A 12,743-nucleotide genomic window follows, 5' to 3' on the forward strand; every position below is an offset into this window, starting at 1 on the left:
AGCAAATGTGGATCTCAATAGGTTTCATGTACTAGCTCACTGAATTCTCACAACAACCTTGTGAAGTAGGGACTGTTAGTTATTGCACCTATAGATGAGGAAACTGAAGCTTAGCAAGTGAGGATACCTTAGATATCCTCAAGGTACATTGTTCAGAGACGAGATATGAACCCAAGTCTGCCTGTCTTCCAACTCCCCTGTTCTTAACCATGAGTCCATTGAATTGGAAGACGTCGCGTCAAGCTCTTCAGTGCTTCTGCTAGGGTCAGACAGATGGAGACTGCATTTGGATCACTCTCTGCAGCATATTAGCTGTGTGATCTTGGAGCAGTCAAATAAGCTCTCTGAGCCTGTTTCTTGTCTGTGAAAATGTAGTTAGTAAGAGCACCTGCCTACAGGAGAGTTACTCTTGCTGCTCAGCATCCTTTACGCTTATCCTGGTCAAAGGATCCCAAATTTCCTTCAGAGCTCTGTCCTCTACCCTATTCTCAGTTCATGTGCTTTGGATGCTGTTGTATGAGACAAAGATCTAGCCAATAAAGGTACTGTATTACACAGCCATAGAAATGTGGTCTGGTGAGAGTCAGTGAAATGGGATGAGACTTTGGCCCAGGCTCTTGGGCAACCATTCATTGCTGAGAATGAAGCAGACATAGAGAAAGTCAGAGTCAAGAAGCAGAAAAAAATATCATCTGGGACCTCGAATCAAGCTGTACCTGACGCCAAACGTATCCCAGATCTTTGAGTTAAATGACTTAGTTACTTCATACCTTATACATAATACTATACATAATACTTTATAGTTGAAAATGTCCTAACCATACTATCTACTTGTTATGAGGATAAAACATAGTTCAATGTAAACAATTAACAAAGTTTCTGATGCATATTAACTACACCATAGTATTACCTATTTTAATTTTTCTCAGATTCTAAGCTATACTTTGGGAATTTAATTATTTTTATGCTTCTATTTTTTCTTTTCTATACATTTTTATTTCTTTAGGTCTTAGTAATTTTCTTCATTTACCAATCTAGTGTTGTAGCTCACAAACATGAAAAAATTCAGCCTAACTACTAATCACATATGTAAACAAAACTGAGATTATCTGATTATAATATATAATTGTATTATATTCTTGAAGTCAATTTAACAATACTATAAAAATCGATTAAAATGTCCGTTGTTTTTGATCCAGAAATTCACTTCTGACACACTCACTCTTATGGAAGCTACATAAAATTCAGGCAAGAGTTATGTATCACGTTACTAATAATAGTGAAAAATTGGAAGGAAACACCTCTTTTTTTAAAATTAAATTTAATTAATTAACTTATTTATTTTTAACATTATTATTGGAGTATAATTGCTTTACAATGTTGTGTTAGTTGCTCCTGTATAACAAAGTGAATCAGCTATACATATACATATATCCCTATATCCCCTCCCTCTTGCGTCTCCCTCCAACCCTCCCTACCCCACCCCTCCAGGTGGTCACAAAGCACCAAGCTGATCTCCCTGTGCTATGCAGCTGCTTCCCACTAGCTATCTACTTTACATTTGGTAGTGTATATATGTCAATGCCACTCTCTCACTTTGTCATAGCTTACCCTTCCCCCTCCCCGTGTCCTCAAGTCCATTCTCTACATCTGCATCTTTATTCCTGTGCTGCCCCTAGGTTCTTCAGACATTTTTTTTTTTTAGATTCCATATATATGTGTTAGCATACGGTATTTGTTTTTCTCTTTGTGACTTCACTCTATATGATAGACTCTAGGTCCATCCACCTCACTACAAATAACTCAGTTTCGTTTCTTTTTATGGCTGAGTAATATTCCATTGTATATATGTGCCACATCTTCTTTATCCATTCATCTGTTGATGGACACTTAGGTTGCTTCCGTGTCCTGGCTATTGTAAATAGAGCTGCAATGGACATTGTGGTACATGACTCTTTTTGAATTACAGTTTTCTCAGGGTATATGCCCAGTAGTGGGATTGCTGGGTCATATGGTAGCTCAATTTTTAGTTCTTTAAGGAACTTCCATACTGTTCTCCATAGTGGCTGTATCAATTTAATTCCCACCAACAGTGCAAAAGGGTTCCCTTTTCTCCACACCCTCTCCAGCATTTATTGTTTCTAGATTTTTTGATGATGGCCATTCTGACTGGTGTGAGATGATATCTCATTGTAGTTTTGAATTGCATTTCTCTAATGATTAATGATGTTGAGCATCCTTTCACGTGTTTGTTGGCAATCTGTATATCTTCTTTGGAGAAATGTCTATTTAGGTCTTCTGCCCATTTTTGGACTGGGTTTTTTGTTTATTTGATATTGAGCTGCATGGGCTGCTTGTATATTTTGGGGATTAATTCTTTGTCAGTTGCTTCATTTGCAAATATTTTCTCCCATTCTGAGTGTTGTCTTTTCATCTTGTTTATGGTTTCCTTTGCTGTGCAAAAGCTTTTAAGTTTCACTAGGTTCCATTTGTTTATTTTTATTTCCATTTCTGTAGGAGGTGGGTCAAAAAGGATCTTGCTGTGATTTGTGTCATAGAGTGTTCTGGCTATGCTTTCCCCTATGAGTTTGACAGTGTCTGGCCTTTGGGCCTTTAATCCATTTTGAGTTTATTTTTGTGTATGGTGTTAGGGAGTATTCCAATTTCATTCTTTTACAAGTAGGTGTCCAGTTTTCCCAGCACCACTTATTGAAGAGGCTGTCTTTTCTCCACTGTATATTCATGCCTCCTTTATCAAAGATAAGGTGACCATATGTGCGTGGGTTTATCACTGGGCTTTCTATCCTGTTCCATTGATCTTATATTTTTTTTCTGCCAGTACCATACTGTCTTGATTACTGTAGCTTTGTACTATAGTCTGAAGTCAGAGAGCCGGATTCCTCTAGCTCCGTTTTTCTTTCTCAATATTGCTTTGGCTATTCGAGGTCTTTTGTGTTTCCACACAAATTGTGAAATTTTTTGTTCTATTTGTGAAAAATACCAGTGGTAGTTTGATAGGGATTGCATTGAATCTGTAGATTGCTTTGGGTAGTAGAGTCATTTTTACAATGTTGATTCTTCCAATCCAAGAACATGGTATATCTCTCCATCTATTTGTATCATCTTTCATTTCTTTCATCAGTGTCTTATAATTTTTTGCATACAGGTCTTTTGTCTCCTTAGGTAGGCTTATTCCTAGATATTTTATTCTTTTTGTTGCAATGGTAAATGGGAGTGTTTTCTTGATTTCACTTGCAGATTTTTCATCATTAGTGTATAGGAATGCCAGAGATTTCTGTGCATTAATTTTGTATCCTCCTACTTTACCAAATTCATTGATTAGCTCTCGTAGTTTTCTGGTAGCATCTTTGGGATTCTCTATGTATAGTATCATGTCATCTGCAAACAGTGACAGCTTTACTTCTTCTTTTCTGATTTGGATTCCTTTTATTTCTTTTTCTTCTCTGATTGCTGTGGCTAACACTTCCAAAACTATGTTGAATAAGAGTGGTGAGAGTGAGCAACCTTGTCTTGTTCCTGATCTTAGTGGAGATGCTTTCACTTTTTCAGCATTGAGGACGATGTTGGCTGTGGGTTTGTCATATATGGCCTTTATTATGTTGAGGAAAGTTCCCTCTATGCCTACTTTCTGCAGGGTTTTTGTCATAAATGGGTGTTGAATTTTGTCAAAAGCTTTCTCTGCATCTATTGAGATGATCATGTGGTTTCTCTCCTTCAATTTGTTAATATGGTGTATCACATTGATTGATTTGCATATATTGAAGAATCCTTGCATTCCTGGAATAAACCCCACTTGGTCATGGTGTGTGATCCTTTTAATGTGCTGTTGGATTCTGTTTCCTAGTATTTTGTTGAGGATTTTTGCATCTATATTCATCAGTGATATTGGCCTGTAGTTTTCTTTCTTTGTGACATCCTTGTCTGGTTTTGGTATCAAGGTGATGGTGGCCTCATACAATGAGTTTGGGAGTGTTCCTCCCTCTGCTATATTTTGGAAGAGTTTGAGAAGGATAGGTGTTCGCTCTTCTCTAAATGTTTGATAGAATTCACCTGTGAAGCCATCTGGTCCTGGGCTTTTGTTTGTTGGAAGATTTTTAATTACAGTTTCAATTTCAGTGCTTGTGATTGGTCTGTTCATATTTTCTATTTCTTCCTGATTCAGTCTTGGCAGGTTGTACATTTCTAAGAATTTGTCCGTTTCTTCCAGGTTGTCCATTTTATTGGCATAGAGTTGCTTGTAGTAAGCTCTCATGATCTTTTGTATTTCTGCAGTGTCAGTTGTTACTTCTCCTTTTTCATTTCTAATTCTATTGATTTGAGTCTTGTCCCTTTTTTTCTTCATGAGTCTGGCTAATGGTTTATCAATTTTGTTTATCTTTTCCAAGAACCAGCTTTTAGTTTTATTCATCTTTGCTATAGTTTCCTTCATTTCTTTTTCATTTATTTCTGATCTGATTTTTATGATTTCTTTCCATCTGCTAACTTTGGGCATTTTTTGTTCTTCTTTCTCTAATTGCTTTAGGTGCAAGGTTAGGTTGTTCATTTGAGATGTTTCCTGTTTCTTAAGGTAGGATTGTATTGCTATAAACTTCCGTCTTAGAACTGCTTTTGCTGCATGCCATAGGTTTTGGGTCATCATGTCTCCATTGTCATTTGTTCCTAGGTATTTTTTGATTTGCTCTTTGATTTCTTCAGTGATCACTTCCTTATTAAGTAGTGTATTGTTTACCATCCATGTGTTTGTATTTTTTACAGATCTTTTCCTGTAATTGATATCTAGTCTCATAGTGTTGTTGTCGGAAAAGATACTTGATACAATTTCAATTTTCTTAAATTTACCAAGGCTTGATTTGTGACCCAAGATATGATCTAACCTGGAGAATGTTCCATAAGCACTTGAGAAAAATGTGTATTCTGTTGGTTTTAATATTTTTTCTTTGTGTTTAATTTTTGATAGTTTGATTAATATGTGTTTTGGCCTGTTTCTCCTTGGATTTATCCTGTAAGGGACTCTCTGTTCTTCCTGGACTTGATTGACTATTTTCTTTCCCATGTCAGGGAAGTTTTCAACTATAGTCTCTTCAAATATTTTCTCAGTCCCTTTCTTTTTCTCTTCTTCTTCTGGGACCCCTGTAATTCAAATGTTGGTGCCTTTAATGTTGTCCCAGAGGTCTCTGAGACTGTCCTCAATTCTTTTCATTGTTTTTTCTTTATTCTGCTCTGCAGGAGTTATTTCCAGTGTTTTATCTTCCAGGTCACTTATCCATTCTTCTGCCTCAGTTATTCTGCTATTGATTCCTTCCAGAGAATTCTTAATTTCATTTATTGTGTTGTTTATCACTGTTTGTTTGCTCTTTAGTGCTTCTAGGTCCTTGTTAAACATTTGTTGTATTTTCTCCATTCCATTTCCAAGATTTTGGATCATCTTTACTATCATTACTCTGAATTCTTTTTCAGGTAGACTGCCTATTTCCTCTTCATTTGTTTGGTCTGGTGGGTTTTCACCTTTCTGCTTCATCTACTGCGTATTTCTCTGTCTTCTCATTTTGCTTAACTTACTATGTTTGTGGTCTCCTTTTCGCAGGCTGCATGTTTGTAGTTCGCATTGTTTTTGGTGTTGGCCCCCGGTGGGTGAGGTTGGTTCAGTGGGTTGTGTAGGCTTCCTGGTGGAGAGGACTGGTGCCTGTGTTCTGGTGGATGAGGCTGGATCTTGCCTTTCTGGTGGGCAGGACTGCATCTGGTGGTGTGTTTGGGGGTGTCTGTGAACTTAGTATGATCTTAGGAGCCTCTCTGCTAATGGGTGGGGTTGTGTTCCTGTCTTTCTAGTTGTTTGGCATGTGGTATTGTCCAGCACTGTAGCTTGCTGGTCGTTGAGTGGAGCTGGGTCTTAGCGTTGAGATGCAGATCTCTGGGAGAGCTCTTGATGCCTGATATTACGTGGGGCTGGGAGTTCTCTAGTGGTGCAATGTCCCGAACTCGGCTCTCCCACCTCAGAGGCTCAGGCCTGTTACCTGGTCAGAGCACCGAGACCCTGTCAGCCACACGGCCAAACTTTAGGCTTGATTTATTTATTTAATTCGAGTGTCCATCCTTGACTCTGTTTCCATATGGAATGGATCTTGATGTTATATATCCTATTCTTAATCCTCCTTGGATATATTAAAAAGAGAGTAATGTATCACTTCCTTTCCATCATAGAGTTCACTGTCGAAAATCAGCAGTTCACACATCAGAAATCTTACCTTGCCAAAACCTTTGTGCAGTTTACCACAGAGTAAAGGGTTGAAGGGTTGAACTTTTGGGAAGTCTGAGGTCTTCTACCAGCATTCAATAGGTGTTCTGTAGGAGCCGTTCCACATGTAGATGTATTTTTGACGTATTTGTGGGGAAGAAGGTGATCTTCACGTCTTACTCCTCCGCCATCTTTAAGGTCCCCCTGAAAAGCCTAACTCTTGAACTGTTGTTGAACTGTTGTTTCTTAGCCAGGGTGATGGCTAAGAAATTATGAGCCAGTCATAGAACTGAGTATTGTATTTGCATTAAATAAAGATATTTACAAACAGTTGTTTATTACAAGGATAAATGAACATGCTATTATGTTAAATGACAAAGGGATACTGAAATTACACATACTAAGAATTTAGTCATGTAAAATATTTTATGTATATTGGTCACATATACACAGAGAAAACGAAGGAAAACCCCAAAGTACTTGTCAGAGAGGTTCAGAGTTCCAGACACGTGCAACGTGTCCTGTAGGAGTTAGAATTTGCTATCTTTTATGTCAAAGTGATGACTTAGTCTCTTAAGATGCATTAACAACTATTTCTAGAAAAAATATTTGGGCTTTTGAACCAGGGGCCCAATCCAGGCATCATCTATCAGTTTTCCCTGGCAGGGATTTAAAGAAAACAAACTGAAGAACATTTTCCCACACAGTTGGGGTGAAGTGTTGAATTAGGATCCCTTCTACATGGTATTCCACTCACCTTTTGCATTTCCCTTCTTGAGCTGCGAGTTAAAAATATAACTGGTGGGTGGAGACATTCCCCAGGTCACTCCAGTGTGGACAAGTACATGTCCTAATATTGTAACAAAGCCATGTTTCTCTGCTTCATCATTAGGATTTTTTAACCTCTACTTTTTCCAGTAACAATAGTTCCCATTTACTAAATAACCTTTTTATATCAGATTCAGTGTTTGGTACTTTATTCATTTTATGTAATACAACATTCTGTGAGTTAGATATTATTATCCTTATTTTACAAAAGAGGAAACAGGCTCAGGGAGGGTAAATGACTTGCACAAAGGCACATGGCCAGTGAATGTCACTGGTGGGATGTGGGCTGTGGTTTACCTGGCTCTAGCTGCATCTTTTAAGAATTTGCCTTAAGGAACAGATGCTTGGGAGCAATGGGCTGATGCTACCTCATCTAAGACAGAGGCGAGGCTCTGCTAGATCTGCTTGCTCCTGCTGCTCAGGACTGGAAGACATCTCCCTGCCTTCTTGAGGTTATGTGTGATTCTCAGTTAAAGTAGTTGTCAAGGACATTCATTCATTCATTCATCCACTCAATAAATATTTATTGAGATACTACCCCATGCCATGTACTATTCTAGGCATGAAGATTTAGAGGTGAGTAAGGAAGAGTAGTCCCCAATCTCCTGGAGCTTACACTCTGGAGGTAGTCAACAGAAATAATCATATAAACAAAGACCCAATTAAGGCAATTTCAGGTGGTATTAAGTGCTAAAAAAAAAATTAAACATTAAAGAGCAAGTTAAGGTGAAAGTGCCACTGGAGCCAGAATTAAGGAGATGTCTAAATGAAGAAACAAATACGAGATGGAGCCAGCCATATGATGATCTGTAGGAAGGGCAGTTCAGGCTGAGGCAAATGCAAATGCAAAGCCCCTGAGGTTCAAATGAGTTTGAGACATTCAAGTCAGAGAACAGAAGCTGTTTGGCTGGAGTGGAGTGAGTGGGGTTGAGCAGAAGGGGCTGAGGTTGGAGGGGCAGCTGAGGCGTGTTTCTGATGAATATTTTGGCCATGACAAGGAATTTGGATTTTATTCGAAGTACCCCAGGAAGCCACTGGAAATTTCTAAAGCAAGGAGGGACAAACTCTGATTTCTGTTTTAAATGATTATTCTGGATTCTGCCAGAGTGGAATCTGGGCTGTAAGGGGTCAAAAGTGAAAGCAGAGACCCTAGCCAGGGGCTGTTACAGGGGTCCTGGCAGGGGATGATGGTGGTGAGGGATGCTGCCTTGTGAGCAGAACTCTCTTTCTTTGGATAACCATCTCCTTCTGGGCTATTCTGTGGTTTTTCTACCCTTCCAGATCTCTGGAGCTGGGCAGGACAGGGTAAACCCTTTACCTCAAGTCTGCAGCCCTTGTCTGCTTCTTGTTGGTTCTGGTGACAACTACATGGGCTTGGCTCTGGGCAAACTGCAGTGTCTCAAGCTTCTTCTGGCTCCCCTAGTGGAGTCTCATTGCTATGGAGCCCAGGAGACTCTGCTAACCAGCGTTGTCTCTCTTGGTCTCAAAGCAGACTGGGACCTGCATGCCCACTAGGCTCTTCGGTGTCCTACTTTGTTTACATGTGCTCAACTCAAGCATGGCCATGCCAATAAAAAAAGCTTTCAATGGTTTATTAAAAAGGGGGTGAGGGAGAGACTCCAAAAGATTTTGGGACACTAGATAGCTCTTCCTAAACAGAGCTTGATGAGTTAAGTGTAAATGAATCAGAAACATGTGCACTCACACTTGAAGAATCTGAGGCCCAAAGGGGAAAATTACTGACCCAAGGTCATATAGTTATCTCACTAAAAATGTTACGATGCCTATGCTGAGAAAATAAGGTCCACTCTCAGCAGTAGGAAGGTCATAAGGAATGAGGTTCAGTTATTTGTAAAGCATCTTATGAGCATCCTATATATATATATTTTTTGTCAGTACGCGGGCCTCTCACTGCTGTGGCCCCTCCTGCCACGGAGCATAGGCTCCGGACGTGCTGGCTTACGGGCCCAGCTGCTCCGCGGCACGTGGGATCCCCCCGGACCAGGGCACAAACCCGTGTCCCCTGCATCGGCAGGCAGACTCCCAACCACTGCGCCACCAGGGAAGCCCCAGCATCCTATATTTTTAACTAAAAAAAATCTCCAGAGCTTAGCATAGTCCTTGGAATGCAAAATACATTCAATACAATTTTACAGAATGAGTAAAAGGATGAAGAGAACCAGGCAGATAAGCGGGAAATAGAAAATAAAAAGGAAGGGTGATTCTTGTCCTGGAAGAGCTGTGGAGACAAGATGTAATAAAAACAAAATAAAACAAAACAAAACTGAAGCACTGCAAGTGATGTAAGTAATTGTAAGTAAAATGAAATAAGGTTGTTTTTTTTCTTAAGAAAGACAGATTTTAAAACAAAATAGGATAATTCATGCCTCCAAAACAAGCAAGACATATGCCAATATTCAGGTGGTAAACCTGCAATTTTTCTCTGTCATTAAGTCCTCCTTGAGTAAGTGAGCCTATGACCCATGCTGGGCAATCACTCTAGGGCAACACTCTGATTTCAGCTCTTTGTACAGGGATGGGCATGTGACCTTGTCAACAAGGTCAGCCACAGTGCTTCCACGTTATTTGGTATATGAACAGCAGACAGAGAGGGTCCGTCTTCCTTCTGCATTGTTAGTTCATAGCATGTATGCTGAGAGTAGTCAGCGGCCTTCGTTCCCAACATGAGAGAGATACTAAGGTGATGTCAACGAACAGTCAGAAATGGAGCCAAGAGAAGGAGAAAGGAGCAGATATGATGACTGAATTCAAGCCCCTGGACTCGGCCATGCCTTAATTCTAGTTACTTAAGCCAATAACACTCTTTTTTTTGCAAAAGGGTTTCTGTCATCTTTATTAGAAACAGTTGAGAATTTAGAGCTTCAAGATGGCGGAAGAGTAAGACATAGAGATCACCTTCCTCTCTACAAATATATCAGAAATACATCTACATGTGGAACAGCTCCTACAGAACACCTACTGAACACTGGCAGAAGACCTCAGACCTCCCAAAAGTCTGAGCCATGTGGATGCAAGTCTCTTGGTGCTCCAGCCAGGCGCCAGGGCTGTGCCTCTGAGGTGGGAGAGTCATCTTCAGGACACTGGTCCACAAGAGACCTCCCAGCTCCATGTAATATCAAATGGCAAAAAACTCCGGAGATCTCCATCTCAACGCCAAGACCCAGCTTCACTCAGTGACCAGCAAGCTACAGTGTTGGCCACTCTATGACAAACAACTAGCAAGGCAGGAACACAACCCCATCCATTAGCAAAGACGCTGACTAAAATCATAATAAGGCCACAGACACCCCAAAACACACCAACAGATGTGGACATGCCCACCAGAAAGACAAGATCCAGCCTCATCCACCAGAACACAGGCACTAGTCCCCACCACCAGGAAGCCTACACAACACACTGAACCAACCTTAGCCACTGGGGGCAGACAACAAAAACAACGGGAACTATGAACCTGCAGCCTGTGAAAAGGAGACCCCAAACACAGTAAGTTAAGCAAAATGAGAAGACAAAAAAACACACAGCAAATGAAGGAGCAAGGCAAAAACCCACCAGACCTAAAAAATGAAGAAGAAAGAGGCAGTCTACCTGAAAAAGAATTCAGAATAATGATAGTAAAGATGATCCAAAATCTTGGAAACAGAATATAGAAAATACAAGAAACATTTAAAAAGGACCTAGAAGAACTAAAGAGCAAACAAACAGTGATGAACAACACAATAAATGAAATTAAAAATTCTCTACAAGGGATCAATAGCAGAATAACTGAGGCAGAAGAACAGATAAGTGACCTGAGAGATAAAATAGTGGATATAACTACTGCAGAGGCAGAATAAAGAAAAAAGAATGAAAAGAATTGAGGACAGTCTCAGAGACTTCTGGGACAATGTTAAACGCACCAACATTCGAAGTATAGGGGTCCCAGAAGAAGAAGAGAAAAAGAAAGGGACTGAGAAAATATTTGAAGAGATTATAGTTGAAAACTTCCCTAATTTGGGAAAGGAAATAGTTAATCAAGTCCAGGAAGCACAGAGAGTCCCATACAGGACAAATCCAAGGAGAAACACACCAAGACACATATTAATCAAACTATCAAAAATAAATTTGAAGAAAAAATATTAAAAGCAGCAAGGGAAAAACAACAAAAAACACACAAGGGAATCCCCATAAGGTTAATAGCTGATCTTTCAGCAGAAATTCTGCAAGCCAGAAGGGAGTGGCAGGACATATTTAAAGTGATGAAGGAGAAAAACCTACCACCAAGATTACTCTACCCAGCAAGGATCTCACTCAGATTTGATGAAGAAATTTAAACCTTTACAGACAAGTAAAAACTAAGAGAACTCAGCACCACCAAACCAGCTTTACAACAAATGCTAAAGGACCTTCTCTAGGCAGGAAACACAAGAGAAGGAAAAGACCTACAATAACAAACCCAAAACAATTAAGAAAATGGTAATAGGAACTTACATATTGATAATTACCTTAAATGTAACTGGATTAAATGCTTCAACCAAAAGACATAGACTGGCTGAATGGATACAAAAGCAAGACTCGTATATATGCTGTCTACAAGAGACCCACTTGAGACCTAGGGACACATACAGACTGGAAGTGAAGGGATGGAAAAAGATATTTCATGCAAATGGAAATCAAAAGAAAGCTGGAGGGCTTCCCTGGTGGTGCAGTGGTTGGGAGTCTGCCTGCCAATGCAGGGGACACGGGTTTGTGCCCTGGTCTGCAAGGATCCCACGTGCCGTGAAGAGGCTGGGCCTGTGAGCCATAGCCGCTGAGCCTGCGCGTCCATAGCCTGTGCTCCGCAACGGGAGAGGCTACAACAGTGAGAGACCCGCGTACCGAAAAAAAAAAAAAAAAGAAAATAAAAGAAAGCAGGAGTAGCAATTCTCATATCAGACAAAATAGACTTTAAAATAAAGACTATGAAAAGAGACAAAGAAGGACACTACATAATGATCAAGGGTCGATCCAAGAAGAAGATATAACAATTGTAAATATTCATGCATCCAACATAGGAGCATCTCAATACATAAGGCAAATACTAACAGCCATAAAAGAGGAAATGGACAGTAACACAATCATAGTAGGGGACTTGAAAACCCTTCACCAATGGACAGATCATCCAAAAATGAAAATAAATAAGGAAACACAATCTTTAAATGATACATTAAACAAGATTGACTTAATTGATATTTATAGGACATTCCATGCAAAAACAACACAATACACATTCTTCTCAAGTGCTCCTGGAACATTCTCCGGAATAGATCATATCTTGGGTCACAAATCAAGCCTTGGTAAATTTAAGAAAATTGAAATCATATCAAGTATCTTTCCGACCACAACACTATGAGACTAGATATCAATTACAGGAAAAACATCTTTAAAAAATACAAACACATGGAGGCTAAACAATACACTACTTAATAACCAAGAGATCACTGAAGAAATCAAAGAGGAAATCAAAAAATACCAGAAACAAATGACAATGAAAACACGGTGACCCAAAACCTATGGGATGCAGCAAAAACAGTTTTAAGTGGGAAGTTTATAGCAATACAATCCTACCTTAAGAAACAAGAAACATCTCAAATAAACAACCTATCCTTATACCTAAAAGAACTTG

The 12,743-nt window shown here is 39.5% G+C and overlaps 1 protein-coding gene across 1 annotated transcript in view; it reads right to left on the bottom strand.

The window, feature by feature from the left end:
- Window positions 1-12,743, bottom strand: part of ANKFN1 (ankyrin repeat and fibronectin type III domain containing 1) — a gene marked incomplete at its 3' end in the record, with an annotated part of 422,952 nt that overhangs the window by 202,679 nt on the left and 207,530 nt on the right. The window lies entirely within an intron of this gene.

Source organism: Grampus griseus (genome assembly GCF_964374135.1).
Source record: "Grampus griseus genome assembly, chromosome: 20".
Lineage (NCBI taxonomy): Eukaryota > Metazoa > Chordata > Mammalia > Artiodactyla > Delphinidae > Grampus > Grampus griseus.